Below are 16,189 nucleotides of genomic sequence, written 5' to 3'. Positions count from 1 at the left end.
CATGAATGTCAGAAAGAACTAACAGCTCCTCAGATAATGGAAAATACCCTTGTTTCACTGTTGTACTTTTAAAGAGTAACTTTTTTTTGGTGAAAGGGAGAAAAAAGGTGGTGTTCCATCAGCCTCAGGGGGCAGAATAGGTGTCTGACTGCTGACAAATTATTGCTGCAGACTTGGTTTACTCAGAAAAATGAGTGCAGTGAGATTCCATAGGGCTTCTCACTTTCCTCGTAGTGCCAGTCCTGCTGCGTCTGAGTGCATGAGCGTTGTGTGAATCTGCATAATGACAATAGGCTTTGAAAATGACATCAGCAGGTATTACACCGGGGTCTTGTTCTGCCCTGCCAGTGCAGGGATTTCACATTAAACTCACTCTTCCTCAATATCATCTCTTCTTTCTCTCTTTTAATTACGCGCCGCAGTCTCTTAATGAAAGATAAGACCCCACCAAAGTGTGGATAACTCTACAGAAAAGCTTTTAAAACCTCCAAAACCTCAAAACCTGCTACCTGCAAATTTTTTTTTTTTTTTTTACTGAAAGAGCTTCAGAATTCATTTCTGTTCACTCGTGTCACCAGGTGAGATCTTCACCTCTGTCGACACCGCTGCATTAATCTGCTATTTAATACACAGATACAGGTGTAAACGCTCTCCTATATGCGCAGGTAATCGACACAATCATCCTAGCAGTGAGCAAAACCGGAGTTGTGAGGCTCCGTGCTTCTTTATTAGCTGGGAGAGAGAGACTGCCTGCAGGAGTCAGATTGGGAGCTCTCTGGTAGCAAAACTCATTTACAAACCCAATGAGCATTTCAGCGCTTCAGCACACACAGAAAATCTAGAGGAACATTATTTCTTATTTGTCAAGTGCTGGATGTAAGGGCTGTGGCACGAAGCTAGCAATAACAACACCAATCAGAACAATAATTGTTATTTGAGAAACACTTTCTAAAGCAAAGTTGCTGTTGCCAAGTTGTTAAGAAGGAAACTTGAACATTATTTAACAAGTTAAATGTAGTTTTGGCATGTCTTTACCTCCTCACACCTCTTTTGTCAACATTTTAAACATTGAACCAAATGTTATCTATTTATCGTTTTTAGTTATTCCCCAACCAGTATGAGATGATATAACAGATACATATAACATAATATACAGTAGGTCAAGTCTGTAAATTGGTCTCCACAGTAATTTAAAATCTAAACAGCACTTAAAGTGGGCTTTAAATACCAGTGAGCTACAGCTAACAAGTATTTACATTATCAATTAATCATCAATTGAATATTTTGTCTTATCATTGGTTAATTCGGTCCATAAAATGTCATAAAGTGGGAAAAAAAATCCTAAAGTCCAAAGTAATGTCTCTTCATATTCTTGTTTTGTGTAACAAAATCCAAAGAAATTAAGTTTAGAATCAGAAAAAGGAAAAGAAAAGCAACAAGTTATCACAAGTCAATGCTGGATCTCGGCAATAATTACCATTATTGTCAGAAAAATTGCTTAAATTTGTGAACAATAGACAGATTATGGGTACAAAATACACATTATACTGAAAACTGTAACAGCAGCTTGTTCATTTAAATGTTCAAAAGATGACATTGAATTTTCTACATTGATCATAATTAGCATCATAAAAAAAGCTGCTTCATTGGAAACAGTAGTCCGTTGTTCGTCTCAGCTGATAATCCTCTCAACAGGTGTGAAGCCCAACAGTGATTCATCATTATCTCTCAGCAGTCACTCTTAGCTCCATTTCTTCTTTTTATGAGAGTCAATCAGTTCAAGACCCTCCTGTAATTCATCAGCGCCTTGAGAGGTCGCTCTCCTTCAGGTCCAGGTCATGGACCCCTGAAGGATGGAAGTGGTAGATGGATGGGCTGATGGGTGGCCTCAAGGACTGAAGGTTACTGATGAACAGGATGACTGAATGGGTGGTTCAGCACTGAATGACGGGTGGTGTGGGGCTGAAAGATTACTGGGTGGAGCTGAAGGGGATGTAGAGGGTCAATGTGCTAACAGCATCAATATCTGCTGGGTCCAGTGAAAGTGAAGGAGGAGATGGACTGAAATCAATGGAGCTCACAATACTCCTACTGATTTTTAATTACATTACAACCTAATGAAATCTAGTCTAAAATAGTACAATAGTTCAACAGAGAAGATTTTTCTTTCTGATGATAATTATCTTGGCTAATTAATTAATTAATCACAGGGTCTGTAAAATGTCAGAAAAAAATGATAAATGCCCATAAGAGCTTCATTAACCCCAAGGTTACATCTCCAGTTTGCTTGTTTTGTCCAACCAACTGTCTTAAACCCAAGAAGTTCAGTTTACAATCACAAACTTCAAAGAAAAAGACCTTTTCTTTCATTGAGAAGCCTTGGTACCTCGACAGGTAAACCAAAAATTGAATTTGCACCATTAAAAGTTTGCAGAGTTTCATGTGTGTATATGATGTTACTTCCTACATTTTAGGTTTTTTTGTAGGGGCACACTCCTCTGAACTTCAACCTTCAAAACCGCTGCTTTGGTAACACACTCCAGATAAAAGCTCTTGCGGATAAAGTGGAGCTATACTACAGGTACATTTGTGCTGGCTGGCTTTTCATAATAAAATGTCCCAATTGAACAATGGTTAGGCATTATGTAACTCCCCATTTGCAGTATCTGTTAGATGAGAGTGTACCCAGCCTCCAGAGGAGATGAACCCTCAAACCCACAGAGACACAGAGGAGACATAGAGGCTGACAGGTGAATAGAGAGAGTAATATTGAAGATTAGCGTGATCTTAGAAAGTAATCAGCCCTTTGACTTGTTCTGCATTCTGTTACGTTGCTGTCTGAATTAACAATAGATTTATTAGAGAAGGGAAACTCTGTCAGCACAACACCAGTCAGCCAAGTCAAAATACTCCATGATGAAAAACTAATAACTGATTTTAGATTTTTCTCTCAGTCCTGAAACTGGGCTACATTATACTATACCTCCTGACAAGTACTGTCCTCTGAGGACCCTTTAATATTATTATTATTTTCTGTAATCATATAGACATTAGGACAATACTTCTGAAGAATCTGGATTAACTTTGTCCCCAAAACCAAACAAAAAAAAAACAACTTACAACTACAAAAACTTTCTGTCTACTTTTACTCAAGTGCAAATCACAAGTGCAAACACTGTAAACAGGTTGAAATGTCTTAAAATGTAAATTGTTTGCATCTGTTGAATGTGAAACACTGAAAGGGTTTGAAGTGTCTTTTTCCCTTTCAGAGCTGAAAGCAGTTGAAATCCATTGAAGCATAATTGCTGAAAGCATTTTGAAATTGTACTTCCACATGTAATTCCTGCAGGCAGTTGAATGGTCAGGTTGTGTGTCAGCACTGAATTGTAAAAAATGGAAGCAACTGAAATTGTGCCAGAAATGGTTCAAATGCACTGTGAATAGTCAAGGTGTCAATCTGTTCATCTTTAATTTGCCTGAAACTGAAACTCTTACGTCATGTGACAGTTCAACTGTTCTCTGCTCAAATTTCATGTGTCCGTTTTTGAAAGCAGCTGCTTTATTTGATTAATCTTATGCTCCATCTTATACATGTGGTTGTCCCTCACCTCTTAGTCACTTTGGCAGAATTTCTGCTAAATGACTAAATGCTTGTGTAATGATTTCTTGCTGTTGATAGCAGGAAGTCAGAGTGGTCATGGTCTGTCACCACACTGCCCATGATCTCACATGCTGTCAGCAGTCTGAGCTGAAATGTATTTTGTAGTTTTTTTAAGGCTGACAGATGGAAAACAAAAATAGTTTTTTTTTTTAGGATTGAGGAACATGATGGATGAGGAGTCAAAGAGTGATGAGAGGTGTTCAAGACAGACACAAGGAGCAACTAGAGGAGTGGAGTCTCTCTGTCTCTCTCCCTGTCGGTTCTTGTCTGGCTCTGACTCAAAGAGGCCTGGGCCTTTGATGAAAATTTGATCAGTAAAAGTACAGCTGGTACTGGCTGTATGCACCCTACTGGCAGGCTTTTAACGTCCCTGCCTGCATACAGATCGCAGCATGTAACCTCGTCTGCTGAAGAAAGGGAAGGAGGGAAGGATGGTCGCAAGGAAGTAAACAATGCATGGAGAGATGGACAAAATAAAAGGCTCCCAGTCGCTCTGCTAATCTGAACTAAATGCCTCAAGGAGGGAAGGACAGATAAAGGACAGACAACAGCAAAATTGAGGAACAAAAGATAGAGAGAGATAGCGAGAGAGAGAAAAAAGGAAGAAGGAAGCAGCGCATGAAGGAAGATATTGAAGGGGAAAATAACCTGAGAGAGGCACAGAGGAAGGTGACGACTGATGGAGGAAAGGAGAGGAAAAAGATATGAATTGATAGAAGGCAGGAAATGGAGAGCCACATCCCATGTCCCAGTTGTGTTGTACATACCAACTGTATACACTCATTCTTTATACTAATTTCAGAAATAAGTTATTTAGATTTATTTTATTTTTATTCAGCTATAGTGGAGGAATAGTGCACACGATCAACATCAAAGGGTTTTTAGCACAGTATATTTTAACACTTTTCCAAAGTGCACAAACTATACACTCATAACCATTAGAATGTAGTGTCGTTTGAAGATATAGACAGTGTTAGTAGTAGTTAAGAATAAGGAGAAATTGAAACAAGAAATTAAATAGAACAGGAACTAAAGGAGCTAAAACACAGGAGTCAAAGTAAAAAGAAGTTGATGGAAGGGCACAAGAAAATCAATAAGGAAGGAAGGGGAGAAAGCAAGGAGGGAAGGAATCAATAAAAATAGGAAAAGGAAGACATCAGGAAACAAATGAATGACTACTTTATCAGAAGGATGACAATTAGGGAGAGATGATGGTAAAAATGCTACAACAGAAGTATGGATTAATAGAAAGAGGAAAATAATGAGGGATTGGATGGAGGAGTTGTGAATGAGGAATGTGTTTTTGCTTGAAGGAAGACTTGTAGTACACAGAACAGCTAAAACAGAAGTATACCTTGGTGAAGAGATGTTAGTATCATGGGCATTGAGTAGAAATCCTTTGAGTACTCATATAGATAGATAGACAGACTTTTATTGTCATTCAGATTATACACCATACATATACAATATGTATAATCACTACAAGCACAGTAAAAACCTCAAGTAATTCCTTCATTAAGTGATTGTAGTGTGTAAAATTCAAACTGTCGTGTCCACGAAGCAACAAATCCTCGCTGTGATAGTCTTGCTTTTTTTTCCTTTTAAATTTGCCACTCTTCATTATAGGAGGAGGTTTTCATCATTGCCAGACCCTTATCCCTGAATGATTATAATGAACAGCAATGATGATGCTTGATTGTGATGAAAACTAATCCCAATCTCCTTTAGTTGTCTCTGACAGAGTAATCTGGTGATGGCGGGGATGAGTGTCCCAGCTGCTTCCCTCATCCCTTAGAACAACCGAGATTAAAGAGAAAATCCTGTCAGTGGTTAACCAGAGCAGGGGTTTGATTCTCAGGTGTCTTCCAAACCTCCTTTAGACACACAGGCAATTAGAGCTGAAGTTTAGCAGCAAAGTATATCCAGTGCATTTAGGAGGGTGAGCTGTAAAGATAATTGAAAATAATCCCATTGTCTGTATTGATTGATGTATTTATTGATTTTTGGTAAAATTCCACTGAGTGACTTGAAAGCTGAGGATGTCAGTGCTGCTCTTCACTGATCTTGATTCAGCCAGGCCATAACAGGATAGAAAACAGACAGAGACAGTGTAAGTATTTGATTTATTTGACATCATGTAACCTGTAGCTATTAGACACAAGTACAAGGAGACTTCACTTCAGAAATACTCTTTTGTTTCCTTCTTTAAGCTTGAGACTAGTCTGAATTCTTGAAGAAAGGTAGCCATGTGTACAGCTAATGTTTGGACTCAGACTACCTTTCAGTTCAGTTCCATTCAGTTTTCTTTATATAGGACCAGACCTTAACAAGGTACTTCTCATTTAAAGTAAGTCTAGACTGTTGTCTTTATATTATTTCAATCATTCCCTCATGAACAATCACTCAAATCAATCGAATTCCATACTGACGTGTTCAAACTGACACCCGTGATTAAAAGATGCGTTTGGATTTTTCAAGTCAACTTAATATAGGCTAAAACTCACATGTCATGTAGAGTTACTGGTTACTGTAATTAGTCTTCTGGCTGTGAACAGATACTTGTTGTATAGCAACTATTACTGTCAGAAAAGGGGGAACAAACTCCACAGTCTCCACCACAGCAAATGACGCATCACGACTTAAGTTAGTCTATTGAAGTGGGTATTTTTTAATGGTGTTTTTAGTACAAATGTCCTTCTTTATTCCTGTTATTCTGTTATATAAAGAAAATTGACTTCACAAAACACCAGCAATAAACCTACATTTAACTGCCTGGACAAAGCTACCTGGCTAAATGATACATATAAGAAAATACAGTATATGAACCATGCATTAGTGATATATTATCATAATCATATAGGACAACCCCGGTCCTCTGTTCAGCCAGAAAATGTGTGTATCAACACCAGGATACATGCTAACATCACTCAGCACTGTTGGTGTTTGTCTTCAAAAACCATCTTTGCTTTCCACTGCACCACACAGATCTGGGTTTGACTGATTTGGCTTGGCACAGTTTGGTTGTTATGTGGGTTTCTGTGGCCTGAACAACAGAAATTAGCTGAACTTTAGTTTCCCGTTGCCAGGCCTTGATTAATTTCCTGAAAGGTTTTTATTTTCAGTGATTGATCAGATGGCACCAGGCGCTGCACGGCCTGGCTCAGACTAGCACAGCACGCCTTTGCCAGCTCCCTCTAATAATTGATTGGTCTCCATTAAGTTTGCTTTCTCCAAGTATACTCACAAATCTCAGCAACTCTGTGATCTGCAATCAGGCAGGCATTCATCTTACACTTTAATACCCAGCCTTCATCATCAAATCATGCAATTATTTATTAATGCTGTTGTTTCAAATTGAGTGTGAGTGGATTGCACTGGGGATCCTTGAAGCTTTCAAAACTAATTGAGATTCAGACAGGGTCATTAAAGGATACTGGCGCTGCTGTCACCTAGACTAATGTGAGCTCATCAGAAAATAGACCCATAACCCACAACCAGGGCTCTAATACATGGCTGTAAAACAACAACTTCTCAGAATAAATTGGGCTTTCTTAAGCCTTTCTCCTTCCTCAATTACTGAGGTGCCCATCAGGTTTACTTGTCAACACCAATTTTTATGCACAATTCTTAACTGGGTCTGTTGGCATGTGATTCTGCCATAAACATGTTTGTCACTTTCCCAAATGTCTCTGTTATGTGAAAGTATTTTTCCAAGACAAGCATTACTTTGTTCTCTGAAATACGTCCACTGAAAAAAAGCCTTCTCCCATTTTGCTGCCTGTGTTTGGACACTTTTGCAGTCCCTGATGACAAGTGATACCAGAGCCCACAAATATCTCCCTGTCCACACAGTATTTGCCAACAAGAGCCTCACTAAATATTATTTTTCTCCTAGTCAGTAGCTTGGATTCAGGGCCAGTCTGGTTTGGTATGAAAACTGCATAAAACGTAACAAGAGACGAACCGAGATCAAGGCAGAAGGACTGTGGCCGACTGCGACGGACAGACCTACAAACAAGTAGACTGCTCTTCACTGAAGTTGGGAAACAGCAGGGAGTCGAGATGCATACATATTTTCTGATGTGATACCCTGCCGTATGGCTGACAGGGTGGTAACAGGGTTGAGACAGCTGCTTTCTTAAAAGATCAGATTATGTGGCGTCTGTGCTTCACTTTCTCACAAGTACTGGTGACATCTTTGTGAAAACTTTAACAAAGTTACAAGCAGCAGAAGAAGCTTCATCATGTTTGTTATTTCGATGCCCAGCTTAAGGAAGTACACGTGATGTCCACATGAAAAAAACCTTTCACACTATTAGTCCTGTGTAAGCTTTGATTTTTACAGCACCCACAGGGCTTCCTAAGCCGCTCTCCAGGGCAGAGCTCTCCCCAGAAACAAAAGGCTGGGATCACTAGTGTGGGTCAAGGATTGAACCAAAGCAATTAAATGTTTATTGTTCAAACAAATTGAGATAAGTTGTGTGCTGTCAGCAGTTTGAGGATGTTCGCCCTGGGCTCTGTGAAGTGTGAATCATAACCCAGCGTTTACTGTTAGCCCAGGGATAATGAATTATGAGTAATGAATAAATTGAGGTTAAGCTAGCTTTGGGCTTTCAGTAAAGTGGGATTCAGGTTAGCTTGCAGCTAAGAAGCAAAAGTGTGGAAAACCTGAATTTGACATTAAATCAGATATGATGTCAGATATGAGACTCTTTAGTCCACCGCTGATACTGAATCCATCTCTGTTCTTTTGTGTCCATGAGGCTCGGGCCTTTAGTCAAGAATAATGAATATGCCAGATGCAATAATGATTTTTTTGACAAATAAAACTTTCAACTACAGTTCAGTGGCAGCATTGCTCATGCCTGAAACATATTATACAATAATATAATTAAATATTTTTTAAAAAACAGAAACATAAAATACAATAACATAATTATGTATTTTAAAAAACAAACAATTTGAACATAAAATACAAGAATATAATCTGCAAAAAACAGACCCCACCCCCACGATAATATTGTATATTGCAATATTTGGGCTGGACTGTATCGAGAAATAACATTTTGGATTGTGTCCAGCATTGGCTCTACATGGAGGAGTAAAAAAATACCCATAGCCAGTTCCCCCTCTGGTACTACAAACTAATGTTGCTGCAGCGTGAGCATGACTAAGCATGGTGTCTGACGCGTTGAAATGTGTTCAGTCTGTTGCCTCGTTTGCCCTCATGTGCCCTCAATTAAGATTCATCACAGTGTAATTAGACAGACCAGATCCAAAACACACTGATGAGCCCGCCACACAAACCTCGTCTGGAGGTTTACAGTTACAACAGTAAAAGCTCAGACCAACAAATAAGATGAGTGGAGGAATTTTAAGACACACAAAGACAGAATGATGAGGTCCAGCTCAGATAATTGAAAATGCAGCAGGAAGAGCACAGTGTGTGACAACAGGTGGCTGGATGGTGTGAAAAAAAGGTTGTACAATCTTCTGTGATGTCAGTTTAAAGTACATTATTAGATTCTAGAGGCTTTACATGCGAAAGTATTTCCTGCGATTTCCATGTCTTCAAACAGAGCTCAAACACAGACAGTGAGGAAACAGATACCTCTTAATCTCTGGCTTGACCTGAATGTAGAGTGGATACCTACAGGCAGGATCGGAGAAACAAACACACGCACGTACACGCACACACACACATGCATGAACAAAGAGGCAGCCAAGAGCAACCCACTCTTGACAGACCGCCTCCTGAGAGTGTGACGTCCAATCAGACACCCATCGAGCATGATACACACACAACCCCAGCTCTCTATTTCCTCCATCCCATTTCATTGTGCAGCCACTGGATTGAGGGAAGAGAGGATATAGAAAACTGGATGAGTATTTTGACATTTCGCTGCACTTCTCATTCATTCTTCAGTGTTTTATTTTTGCTTTTCTAGAACAAGGCAGTTACAGACAGGGTTAGGATTTTTGATTTCCACTGAGACCTGTGATGTTAAAAATACATGCAAGCATGCCACTGTGGGGTTACGTTAGACAGACTTGAAAGCATCCAACAAATGTTAAAATCTTGTATAATTGCCTTATAAATACACACATTTCTTATTCACAAATATCTAAGCGAAGGCATAGGGCTCTTATGTAGATGTGCCCCCATTACCTTTGTCTCTGTATTTGTCTGCCTGTGTTCTTATGTAAATGCTCACCAAAGGTTCTGAAATTCACACTGAGCTCTTTCAATTCAGTATATTAAGAATTCGAAGTGTTTTGCATATTTCCTTCTCATGTTCTTGTGAATTCCTTTTGAAAGTCTTCGTCTCCTCCTGCAGTCGTGACACATGCAACTTAGGTGAATCAAATACTCCAAACTGCATGTGAGAGTTTGAATACATTTATCTTTGTAGATTGGTGACTGGTCTGTGTTTAACGTATGGAAGGATGAGCTCCGACCGCTTCATGCTCCTGAAGAGAAACAGAGGGAGTTTCCTCCTTTGATTCAGTTTTTTATCTTTGTAAGAATGATGCTGTTGAAGCTCAGGAGGCCTGCAAGGCTTCATAGTAAATTGAAAGATTTCTGACAGGTTGACAGAAAAGTGTCCAAACTAGATAAACTCTATAAGATGATTTGTGCAGCTGATGTACTGCCACTGAATGGATCTAAATCTTAAATGGTCAATGGATCTGCAACAGTTTTGATTGCTTTTAGTAATTTAAACATTCTCTGCCTACAGGTTCTCAAATGTGAAGATTTTCTGCTTTTCTTTGACTTATGTGAAAGATCCTTGGGTTTTAGGCTGTGAGCTGGGCAACACAAGGAATTTGAAGAATTAAGCACCTTGGGTTTCAGGACACTGCAACACGCATTTTTCACTTTTTTTGATGTTTTATGGGCACGGCAATAATTAGAGATTATTTGATTAAGAGATTAGGAAATGATTTGATCAACAAATTAAGTCCAATTCTAGTCGATTGATCCTCCCACATCTTTCCAACGTCAGATTAGGTGTGGTCCTGTGTCTGACCATTTCTGTGACTTTCTGAAAATGGCAATCCAACACCCATTTGCATTGTGATTGGCCAAGAGGTGAGAAAGAGACCAAGCTTTGAGCTGCCCTCTCTTTTTTTTGTCTCGATCAGTACACAACTTTCTGTCACAAAGTTCACTTTAAGTTTGCACAACAGACTACAACACAATAGATGACTTTCAGTGTTATTCAAACATGTCGTGTCACCACCTTCCACTGTGGCCTTTCAGAACAGTTCTACACACATGTGATTTCCACTGTGGTCAGACAACACGTCATACGAACCACGTCTTTTCTAGTATAACCCGTCACCACTTCTCTTTCCCCTGCCAATCCCTTCATAGTGAACAATGTAAACCTGTGATTTTCTATCAATACAGACACGCACACTCTCACTGGGAAGGGCAAGCTCATGACACAAAGCCACCTACAGTGTAATCCCATCTGTGACCTCTTGCTGTGCAGGTTAGCACTACACCCTGCACTCCTGACCACTGACAGCCCAGTCAAACACACACGGGTAATGCAGTGTGTTGGGTGGAGCCGACAGGCAGCTTCTATCTCCTATCCTCAGGAAAACCCATTCACTCAGTGAGAAAATTGGCTTTACTGGAGGGATGGGAAGAGGAAAACAACCCCCCCCCCCCCCCCCCTCCCGTCCCTTTTCCCCTTTTGGCCATCTCTGCTATCCTCCTGCTGTGCCCAAGCAAAGCGCCTTAGATGTCCACACACACTGACACACACGCAGCCAAGGAAAGGTTATTTGCTAACCGTAGAGAATGAATTTTCTGGATATCTATCTTAATCTCTTTTTAGACTGGTCTAATCTGTTCTGAGGAGAGCGGACAGGGCTGCAGATGGGGGGAGGAGGATTGAGGGCAGAGGAGAGGGAAGAGTGGGGTCTGACCAATGTCTTACACACCTCTGTCCTGTCTGTGTCGCCTCTCAAGTCATGAAAACTCCACTCATTCAGTTCCTCCTGTTAAGTTTTCTCTCACTGGCTTTTGCTGACTTGCTGAATAGGTTGTGATGCAACCGTCCACATATGAGACAGGTTTGAATTCATTCCGGGGGTCCTGATAAGCCTGTGGTTCTTGAGTGTAAAGCTTTTATCTGTATGGCACTCAGCCAACCAGTAGGGCTACAACTGGAAATGAATTTTTTTGTCTTCTCCACTGAATTTAAAGTTTAGAATAAAAAAAAAAACTTGATTTACGCTAAGTATTTTTTTTTAGCTAAATTAACATAATTCTAGCCACTTTTTAAACAAGACAAATCATTTTGGCCACACTGCATATTTTGTGTAAGTGTACTATGTCATTTTCTTGTATATATAGACATAGCCACATATAGGAGTGTAGTATTAGACACATATTTGCACATTACCATACTGTACCATAAGTACTGGCCTGTTAATCAAGAGCAGCATGAGGTTCAGGGTCGTGAAGACTCTCGGACTGTTTAAGTTCACTTATGCACCTGTCTTATTATGTTATATGCACTTCCTTAGGAGAGCATGGCACCAACTGTGTACAACACAACAGTCATGGTGTTCATGTATTCCCTCTTAACAATAGTGGAAACAGTTGAAACACTGTAGAACCCAATGTAAAACACTGTAACAGCTGCAACAATGCTCACATGAAATACCTATATACTTAAGTTTACATTTACATTTACAATTCTATTAACATTAACATTTACAATTCTATTTGCATTTACATTTTCACATTTGGCAGATGCTTTTATTCAAAGCAACTTACAGATGATACAATTCTAAAAATTCAACTCCAATAAGAATTTTTAATATTTGTCTTGTACTGTCAACTTAAATCCAAATTCAAGACAACAATATGGTTAAAATCTGTATTTAAAAAATGCTAAGAAAAGATTGATTATAGGTAATGTTAGAGTGTTGGAAGTCTAAAATATATATTGAATGAACAACAGTATTTTTACACTTTTTACAGTGTATGAATTATAAATATAGAAACATGCCCATGACATTTTCCCAGGGCTGAAAACCCAAATATGTCCCATTTACAATGACATCAAGTTAAATGAAGCAAAAGACTCTCATATTTGAGAAACCAGCAAACCTTTGGTGTTTTTGCTTAGAAATTTAATAAAGTAGCTATCAGACTTAATGTAGATTAATTTTCTGCTGATCCACCAACTGATAAATCGACCATTTACACCACCCATCCAATAATCTGCTCTAATCATCTGGAGACCTTGCGCTGTTTCTGTTACAGAGACAAATCAGGCCGTAACCAAGCCTGCAAGCGGTCAATTCTCTCTTTATATAACAGGTCAGCTAAGGCAGTAACAAAGTAGTGTTAGGAGTTTAGTTTCCATTGTGGCTCAGTTGGTTGGGTTAACACTGTATTTTCCATGCCAGAAACTTGAACTCTATTATTGCAACGAAGCGAGGAGAATCAAAAACATTCACCAGATTAGATTAAAGCAGTGAAAGGTAGCCCATGTCCCTCCTGTAATGGGTATAAACAAAGGCTGGTCTTTGTAGTGCCTCGAACAGTACAACGCTCACATGACAGCAACTTCAAAGGGAAAATCCAGTCTAAAACAGCTCTTCAGTTGTTCCTGGAGCCACAGAAAAGCCTGTCTACAGAGGCCAAAATGAACAAGTCACTGTCAGGGTTTGTTCTGTGCTGCTGTTATAACACAGAACTGCTGTTCAATAATATATGAGTGGCAAAAAAAAGGCGACGTCACAACTTGAAACGGTTGGTGTTTTCGTATAGAGCTGCATTTGCAATAGAGATATGAAGAGCTTAACTGGGACTTTGGATCAAAATGAGATCTCTACTTTTAAGTGAGAGCTACTGAAATGTATTTGGCAGCATGAGTTAATCAGTGTATTGTTAATGTACAGTAAAATTATCCCTAAAATAGATTGGATAATAAATAGACTAGCAGATTAAAACCTTAAAACCATTACAAACGGTTAGAGCTTAAGAGTTGTCTGTGAACACACTTACGCAACTCACACACACCCACACACACACACACACACCCACAAAGACACACATTAAAGCGAAAAGATGTGCGCTTGTAACACTGCCACAAGGTTATTATTACCTTCTGAGGCTGACTGACCAAAACCACTTTAGATAAAAAACTCGGTTCAGTGGATCAGCAGATTGAGGGGAAGATATACACACACACACACACACACACACACACACACAGTACATGAATTTTGATACTGTAAAGGTCATGCAATGAAGTGATTACATCACCGATCTCAAAAGGGATCAGCAGGTAAACGGAGCGAGGGCCCTTCACTGTGTGTGAACATGTGTATGTTCAGATATGTCCTGGTTTTTCATATTTTATCCTGAAGCTGCATTAAAATGATGCAAAGCACAATAAGTAAAGTGGTGATGTATGTCAGAAGTCAAAGGCATGACAATGAATAGAGATAAACTGGAGTGGATGGAACAATAGGATGTAACAGTGATGCAAAGGTAATAAGAGCAAATACAGTTTTTGGATGATATAAGGCAAGATAATGTAACGATACTCATGTTGATGAAGAATATGGGATAAGATAAGAGCAGCTTACTTCAAGAAAACACACAACACCACAAACAGATGAGACATTGTGTTGTGAACAGTTAAAGCTACAATAAGCAGAACGTACAAGTAGTTGAAGTAATTGTGTCTAAATGATGTTTTACCACTTTATGGTGACCTACATACACTTCAGATTTAACATGACAAACATGTTGTGCATTGAACTCCTGCAGACTTCATTCTTTATATTTCAAGCCATCTCAAACACTCACACACATTCACATATATACTGCCTTAGGATCCCACAGTGGCTGAACACTAAGGGCCCTGCCTACATTGTATGAACTGACAGTAACAGTAACTGACAGATTTGTGTGGACAGATAGTGAGTGTTCAGGATAACGCTCTGTTTCAGCAGTGGTTTCAGAGGTCAGGAGTTCAGAGGTTTTAAGGGTCTGCAGTTTCTTTTGTTAAATATGGCACTTGGGTGAATCTGTCTTCACACCCTTAACTATTCATGTGTGATGTTGGTTTTTTTTTCAGTCTCTGCTTTCATTAGACATTAGATAGTGTGTTCTCTCAGAAAGAAGCTGGTTTTAACACCTTTGTTTCTTGAATTTTGTCTGTAAATTCCGTTCCAGATGCCATTATATGCATCTTTTCTCTAAAATGAGTCTTTTAACTCTATTTTTCCATGAATCCAACCCAGTTTGTTCGCAGAAATTTTGTGCTGTAGATAAACTAGTTTCACACCTTTTGCTGCCAGACAATGAAAGTGAAGGGACTTTGCTCCTCACATGTAGCCAGATATAAAAGGTTCATTGACGTTTGTATCCATTATACAGCACACAGTGCATTTAAATTCAGCTTTGTAACAGCTTTGACCCTCAAGTTGCATCTAATCTCATTGTCCATGTCAGTGTCCACAGACTACAGCTGCTTGTAATGGGATTAGCCTCCTCAAAAGACAGTGAACTGGGTCTGTGATAACCCATGTATATATGTATATGCAAGCACACACACACACACACATACGCCTTTCAGTCTGGGATAAGTGTGTGTCCATCGAGGACCTTGTATTGTATGTGCTTTGGACCAGTCTGTGGCATCGTTCCTTTACCATATTATTAGTACACACTTGACTCCTTTCTGTCTCAAACACACACACACACACACACACACACACACACATATGCACAGCTAAGAAACACACACCCACTCACAGCAGTAGACTGCTTGACAAGGGGAAAATTGGTTTGGTCAACAGGGTCACACCTGGGCTGAGCCCCCCCCCCTTTTTTTAGTGGCTTACCAAAGCCTTTATCAGTGCTGTGTGTGTGTCTTTGCCTGCAAGCATGCTTGTAATTCAGCTAGTCGCGAGGCCCGACTTTGTCGCCTCCTAACAACTACACACACACACTCACTCGGTCAGAATAGGAACTGAGCCTTTCCTCCCGCCGTGCTTTGACAGGCTGTGTAATTGCTACAGCACACACTGCTTTATTTCCCTCTCACTCGCCTTTTGTCCAGTGTCTTCAAACACACACACACACACACACACACACACACACACACACACACACACACACACACACTGAGTACTTTCAGAGATTTGCAACCATCAAAAGGTGATGTTCATTACCACCAGAATCAGTATTAACTCTACTTCATGGGCTTGAAAGATTGATGCCGGTCTCTCTCTGCTCGTCCTCAGCTGCTCAGTTTCACCATGCAACATTCTTCAGTCATCTGTATATAGTATAGAAGGTGAAGTAACAAGAATTACAAGCCAAGAATGCTACACACCTGTCTACACATCCGATACCGCTCTATTCTGCACATGGATTAAGACATAAATATGCAAAGTCCTCCCCATCTCATCTTCAGCTTTCGTTGCTTGTTTTAAGCGTCCACAGATACATCTCGACTTCACCTATTTGGCATCCACACACCA

At 39.7% G+C, this 16,189-nt stretch overlaps 1 protein-coding gene across 1 annotated transcript in view; it reads left to right on the top strand.

Annotated features, from left to right (window-relative positions):
- The window catches only part of man1a1 (mannosidase, alpha, class 1A, member 1), a 142,347-nt gene that overhangs the window by 62,932 nt on the left and 63,226 nt on the right, over positions 1 to 16,189 (top strand). The gene's annotated exons all lie outside the window — the stretch shown is intronic.

This window comes from Trachinotus anak, unplaced genomic scaffold (genome assembly GCF_046630095.1).
Source record: "Trachinotus anak isolate AG129_WGS33_773 ecotype Australia unplaced genomic scaffold, CSIRO_AGI_Tana_v1 ptg000031l, whole genome shotgun sequence".
NCBI classification, from domain to species: Eukaryota; Metazoa; Chordata; class Actinopteri; order Carangiformes; family Carangidae; genus Trachinotus; species Trachinotus anak.
This window is presented reverse-complemented; position numbering and strand designations above follow the sequence as displayed.